Here is a 7,135-nt window from a genome sequence, read left to right as displayed (position 1 = left end):
GTCCTCCGGGATCTCATTACTTGTAATTGTTGGCGGTGGCTGTTGGACTCTATCAAGTCTCTCTCGATGATTAGCATTGCTCATAGGTAGCTTTTCACAGATGATTTTCAGAGTAGTAGTTATTGAGTCCACTTCTTACAGCGAAGTTTAAAACTTGACAGTTGAAACTATGGTCGATTGCTATGGTCGAATAGCGTTGGGTTTCTTCTATTATCTTTTCAATGAGGCTAATCAAATTAGCAAGTGTAGGTTCGGGACAGTTAGCATTAGCTTCCCTCATGCTGAAGTTTCCAAATCAGGAGCGTCCATTTTCTTTAGTTGTTTTGGCATTTCACAAGAATAATGATGATACTGTAGTTATCGGATTCATTTTTAGTCGAAGAAAGTAGGTTTGCAAAAAGTTATTGTAAAAATGTATCAGTCCGGTACACATCTACTCACTCTTCCTATTCAGAAGCGCCTACATATTATAAGTGTTAATGGAAGAGAGTAAATCAATAAGGTTCTGCTTGTACGGAGAAACTGAGTTACAAATGAAAGCGCAATGTATCTTCATCCCTTCCAATGTGACTAATGTCACAGCAGGATTTGGAAAAACTTGTCCATGCTTTTATCTTCAGTAGACTGGACTACTGTAATGGTGTCTTCACAGGTCTCACTAAAAAATCCATTAGAAAGCTGCAGCTGATTCAGAACGCCACTGCTCGAGTCCTCACTGACACTAAGAAAGTGGATCACATCACTCCTGTTCTGAAGTCTTTACTCTGGCTTCCTGTGTGTCAAAGAATAGATTTCAAAATACTGCTGCTGGTTTATAAAGCTTTGAATNCCTCCTGTCCCTCCCCACCCGGACCAACCTCAAGTCCTGGGGCGGCAGAGGATGGATTGGGGTAGTGAGTTCCAGAGGGTGGGTGCAGCAACGGAGAAGGCTCTGCCGCCCCAGGACTTGAGGTTGGTCCGGGTGGGGAGGGACAGGAGGTTGGCAGTAGCAGAGCGGAGGGAGCGAGTGGGAGTGTGTCTGTGGAGGAGGTCAGTTAGGTAGGATTGGGCCAGGTTATGTCATTAGGAGTTCTCTGGGGGATGGGGAGCCAGTGGAGCTTAATGAGGACGGGTGTAATGTGTTCACGGATTCGGGTGTGGGTGAGTTGACGGGCGGCAGAGTTCTGGATATATTGAAGTTTGTTGAGGGTTTTTGCAGGTGAGTAAATCAAGCAGAACCTTATTGATTTACTCTCTTGCATTAACACTTATAATATGTGGGCGCTTCTGAATAGGAAGAGTGAGTAGATGTGTACCGGACTGATACATTTTTACAATAACTTTTTGCAAACCTACTTTCTTCGACTAAAAATGAATCGGATAACTACAGGATCATTATTATTCTTGTAAAATGCCAAAACTAAAGAAAATGGACGCTCCTGATTTGGAAACTTCAGCATGAGTGAAGCTAATGCTAACTGTCCCGAACCTACACTTGCTAATTTGATTAGCCTCATTGAAAAGATAATAGAAGAAACCCAACGCTATTCGACCATAGTTTCAACTGTGAAATTTGAAACTTCAATGTAAGAAGTGGACTCAATAACTACTACTCTGAAGATCACTGTGAAAAGCTACCTATGAGCAATGCTAATCATCGAGAGAGACTTGATAGAGTCCAACAGCCACAGCCAACAATTACAAGTAATGAGATCCCGGAGGACACAGAGATGCCCCCGTTTAGGGAGGTCCTTGTGTTATACAATATCACTCAGACAACTTTTACAATATGTCTTAAAGAACCTTGTTGTCTATCTATGCTTTGCCCCCAGGCTAACAGCACCGCTGAATGGGTTGTAAAGCTTCACTGTAGCTTTGTTGATGGAGATTTTCAAAATGTTGCATGTAAAGCAATCTCAACAGAAGTAGACTCTGATGGATAATATCCCTCATCCCTTCGAGTAACACGTTATTCTTCTGGCCAGGGAGAACAGTTAACAAGTTTGAAATTAAAAGTTGTTAACCTTTAGAGTCGGAGGATCCAAATCAAAAACCGCACTACATGATCACAACAGAGTAGAAAGATATCTTACGGAGCTCAAACAAGATATGAGGCATGATCTAATTTCACCTTTTTATTAGAACTGCCACTGGTATTGAACTGTCTGCACAATAACAGGTACAAGTAGGATATTACATTACATTAAATTAATTTGACAATTGGTTTAATCTTGTTTCATTACAATTATAAAAAGAGAAGTATGTTCCGTGGAAATCATCTTTAATATCAGTCGGATACACTTATTATCTCGAGGTCTACTGCTGATGCTTTGTACCTCTTTGTGACTGATGCCGCTTTAGCTCTTGTACTTCACATGTTGCAGTGTTTCTACAGAGCCTCCGCGTGACTAATCTCGATGCTCAGGGCTAATTAGCTCGTCTGATTGTGACAAAGTTGCCGTGCAGGAGCGTGAGACAGTTGTCGTTCCCAAAAGCTTTGGTGCCATCAAACGCTGCCAGCTGTGGAGTCGGGAAACAGAAAGCAAAGCGAGAAAGCTCCAGAGGAAGAGCTAACCTCGTCTATGTTTGGAAAAACACAAAAACATGCTCCAAAGTACTTAATTAGAAAGCACAGTAACTAACTCATCTTTCAAGGCAATGTGAAGACAACTTGTTGATTTCTTAATATGGTAGTAAAGGAAACTGTAATGAAAGAATTTAATAGAGTTCTACAACTTGTGACACACCACACGATTTAACTTAGCAACCAGAAGGCACAAAGACAATTAGGATTTTAGCTGATACACCCAAGAAAAAGTCCTTCGAGGAAGACGGCTGTGCTGAATGAGATCACATGCAAAGACTGGAAGGAACAATAAACAGCCAGGAGACTAACAATAACAATGAAAGAACATCGACTCTCTTTGAACACCACAACTGTTCAAGACATAAACTTGTAAATGGTCTAAACGCAATAAAAAGCCAATCACATTTAAATGAGAGGAGGCAAGCCTTCAATAGAGATAAACTAGGAAATCACCAAATGTGCACGACGTGCCTTCAGTCCTTCCTCCAAAGCCACTCCCTTGAAATGATTATATTGAATTAAAAAATATCTAAAGGAAAGTTAACAACTTGGGAGTTGTACTTCCTGTTGTCAAGACTGTGTTGCCGGGCAACGACTGTGTGTACAGGTAGGCAAACAGGTCAAACATCCATTGATTGGACAGACTTATTATTAACAGCCACAGGATCAAGTCGTTAGGATTCATCCTGAGTATCTGTACCAAAGTTACTATTTAACCTCTTAAGCACGGCGGTCGCCCCAGTCGACCCCCCCCACAGTCTTTTTTAGAGACTGTGTCTCAGGGCTTCTTAAGTAAAAAATTATTTTTGGACGGACACTATAATTTACAGTTTTTTACCATGTTCAATCTGAATTTCCTTTAAAATAAAAAACATCTATATTGATTCTGACTTTTCTACATCCAACTCACAGGTTTATCATTACTTTGAGAAAAAAGATTATTAATTTAACCCTTTTAGAAGGGAAGATATGGTCATTTGTTCTGGGAATGTCATTTTCGAGCCTGAGACCTGAAAAACAGGCTCAGGGCTCAACAGGTTAAAACGTTTTGGAGGCAGTTCACAAAACACAGAAAATGTCAACTTGAAAAATTGAGTTGTCATCTAGACTCCTTCATCTTAAATGTCCAGAACACAAATTCATGCCAACATATCCATTGCTGTACTTCACAGAGCAAACCTAACATTTAGTTTAGTGTTGCCACAACCTAGTCCACCTTGCTAACTTATTACAGCTCTAATGGTACATTTTAGGTCAGCTGAAGCCTGAGGTCTATTTTAAAAGTAGGAGAAGAGTGACTCTGCAAATACACCACATAGACATTTGGAGGTAATGGATGGTCGGGTCAGAGGACGGATTAGAATAGACAGATCCATTAAAGACTTTAGATTGTGTGTGTGTGTGTGTGTGTGTGTGTGTGTGTCTGTGTGTGTGTGTGTGTGTGTGTGTGTGTGTGTGTGTGTGTGTGTGTCTCTGATAATTGTTAAAGAATGAGAATAAAATGTACATCCCTTAATTCTCGCTATGCATCTGTGCAAGTGTGATGTGTGCCCCAGCAGCTGCGCACTGTCGGAGCTGAGACTATAATCTAGTACTTGTCCTCCAGGTGCATTCTAAGCTACCACCAGAGAGTTTCAACTTGTGTGTGTGTGTGTGCAAGAGTTGTGTGTTTTGTACTGATGGACGGGTAAGACCAGAGGAGAAGAGGCCCCTGTGGAGCCCAAAGGCACACGACGAAGGATGGAGAAAGAAAATGAAGACAGAGAAAAACAAGGACAGAGGAATAAGGTTAAGGTGAAGGAGAGTGAGGACGATGTTTCCTCTGCACGACAGATAGAGAAAATCAGTGCGCATGGAATGGGAACAAAGAGTGAAAGACTACAGAAATCTGTAACAAGGACAGATGAAAAGAGCAGAGGGGAAAGAGTGAATAATGGTCGAAAAAGTAGAGCCAGTGAAGGGCAACAAAGAAAATTGAGATTGGTGATTGAATCTAGAAATCCATATCAGAGAAGAGTTAAGAGGAAGAGAAAGGAGATACAGGGAAATTGACTGATAAAGACGAATGGGGAAAGGGAAATGGAAAACAGGAGGTGCTTCAGGAATAAGAGATAAAGCAAGAGAGGAAATAGCGGGACCAGCGGGACCAGCTCAAGGACTCTGTGTTCCATCTGTCACCGGCCCTCAGCGGGACCCCAACCGTCCAGACCTTCATCATCAGCCTCCTGCCCCGGGCTGGGAGGAAGGTGGTCCCAACACCGAGACAGAAAGAAACATCGGGACTGCTGGCAGAGAGCAGGCTGGACATATTGGCTGAGCTCTTCTGTCTCTCTGAGTTGCATCTCAAGTCTTAAAGCTGTGAATAAATCAAATCTCTTCTTAACCCCTTATAGGGCACTATTAGGTTGACCCTAACCCGTTTCAGGCCTCTGCTGATTGGTCAAATTCCTCTGTGGCGTAGAGTCATCTTTGCTGATTGGCTGGGAGAAAACCTATGGTTCTCGACCTCACTTACTGTAGCTGCGGGGGGGACGCTATGTTTGGTGTGTGAGGAAGTTACCCGATAAAGGGTTAACCTACCTAACCCTAATTAAAGTTAAGTTTACGTTTTACTGCACATTTCTGTGGGGTTTGAGGTGCAGCTTTTATAATAGTACCAAATCCGGCTACTGAAATCGAAGCCGGATTTGTAAAAAAGTCAATCTGGACCTGGGTTAGGAAAACGTTCAACAAACTCCAACTTGCAATATCAAGGCTGTGCAAGTCTGAAATTGTAAGAGGGGCAGAAATGGCACTTTTTAGGGTTGTGTTTATATCTGATTCTGCTTTTCTAACAAAAGTAGCAAGTAGATGTTTTAGGCCAACGAGCTCTGATGAAGGCACTTTTCGCCACCTTCATCATTACATTCAATGTTATTTAGCTCACGCTTGTTTTTGCTAATTGTTTTACATGTTCTTGTCATCCAACAAAAGAAAGTAACATTCAAGGAAATCCATTAGTTAACACTTGTCTCACTGTTAAATATTACTCCATGATATCTTCTCTTATTTCCGTGTACGAGTAGAAGTAAAGTTTTCTGCTCAAGCTCACTTTGAACCCCACACACTACGAATGTAAAAAAGGGCAAGGCTCTGGCCGTTTCTCAATGTGGAGTATACCTGCTGCAGAGCCACTATTTCAAGTATACTACGTCATCGAGTGGCGCCGAATGCTGGGCATTTAAACAGTCCTTCGGCGCCACTCGATGACGTAGTATACTTGAAATAGTGGCTCTGCAGCAGGTATACTCGACATTGAGAAACGGCCTCTGTGTCTTGCTCAAGGGCACTTGAACTTGGCACCACTCAGCTATAAAAGAATCTTCCCCTGGTGAGCTTGTCAATCTTGAGTGATACAAAAGCAATGTTCTGCAGGCTTTCTCCTCTTCCCTTACCCAAAGTGTTGTTAAAGCTCTCAGAGGACAGCAATGTTCCAAAAAACCAAGCACAGACTCTCTGAATCAGTCAATAGTTGTCAAGGGCCGCAGAGACAGCTCGGTGTGAGAAGTGACTCAGTGCCGCGTGAACAGAAACATTTGTTACATCTTTCCAAGGCCTGACAAAGATAAAGCTTGGTGTAGGAGTGGAGACACAGCCACAGATCCTTAAAAACATCTCAATGCATCTGAGTGACCTTTAAGAAGTTAGATGTGAGCGGGTTTTTGTCACTTTATATAAACACCCACACAGAGCAGATTGGTTTCTTCTACCTCAGCAACACCATCTTTTCATTCACTCGAGGCAATTTAAAAACCTGCACACAGGCTTATAATTAAACCTGATTGTGTGTGTGATTATGCAGATGAGTTAGTATTGTCCTTGTTACTACGAAATAAAATAGAAAAGCTTCCATAGTCGTAATTGGCAAGTCAACTTCAGGAATATTTTCTTAAATGTCATGCTAACGTTAGTTTCTTTTGTGTAGCCTGGTCTCCTATGAATCATAATTCCATACAAAAACACTGCGTTGTCAATCACAACTAATATATCCTAGATTATGTTTGTTTTTGAAGTATCATAAATACATTTTAAACAACTTCAGCGGAAACCCAGGTATCTGTTTATGTCCCATTCACCATATGGTACTGTATGGTGTATATATGTTAATTTGATATATACTATGATTTTTACTACACTTAAAGGTGGGGTAGGTCATTTTGGAGAAACCAGCTCGAGTGCGCTAGAATTTGAAAATACACAACCGGAAAAAATCTGCCACTTCCTTACAGAGCCCCTCCTCCAACACACACGAACGCACACATGACCAATGAGGGACATAAGTTTGTGCACAGATGGAAGGCTGACAGGCAGGTAGGCCATCCAGTTATTTTAGCCGGGCCGGCTCAGATGATTGGTCGTGCTTTTTACAAAGCACTTAAGATATTCATTGCTATCGGGATGTTAAGAGCATTCCGTGGAATATAACAAAGTGTATCTCGTAGTGGTGCACGACAATTATCGGCCCGATAATTATCGGTCCGATATTAGGAATTATGACCTCATCCCGATAAACCCGATAAAAGTATTAAT

General features: G+C 41.7%; 1 protein-coding gene across 2 annotated transcripts in view; it reads right to left on the bottom strand.

The window, feature by feature from the left end:
• Positions 1–7,135, bottom strand: part of cplx1 (complexin 1) — a 65,286-nt gene that overhangs the window by 15,493 nt on the left and 42,658 nt on the right. The gene's annotated exons all lie outside the window — the stretch shown is intronic.

Source organism: Notothenia coriiceps, unplaced genomic scaffold (genome assembly GCF_000735185.1).
Source record: "Notothenia coriiceps isolate Sejong01 unplaced genomic scaffold, NC01 NC01_scaffold00016623, whole genome shotgun sequence".
Lineage (NCBI taxonomy): Eukaryota > Metazoa > Chordata > Actinopteri > Perciformes > Nototheniidae > Notothenia > Notothenia coriiceps.
Note: the sequence above shows the minus strand (reverse complement) of the source record. Positions and strands in the feature narration are given on the sequence as shown.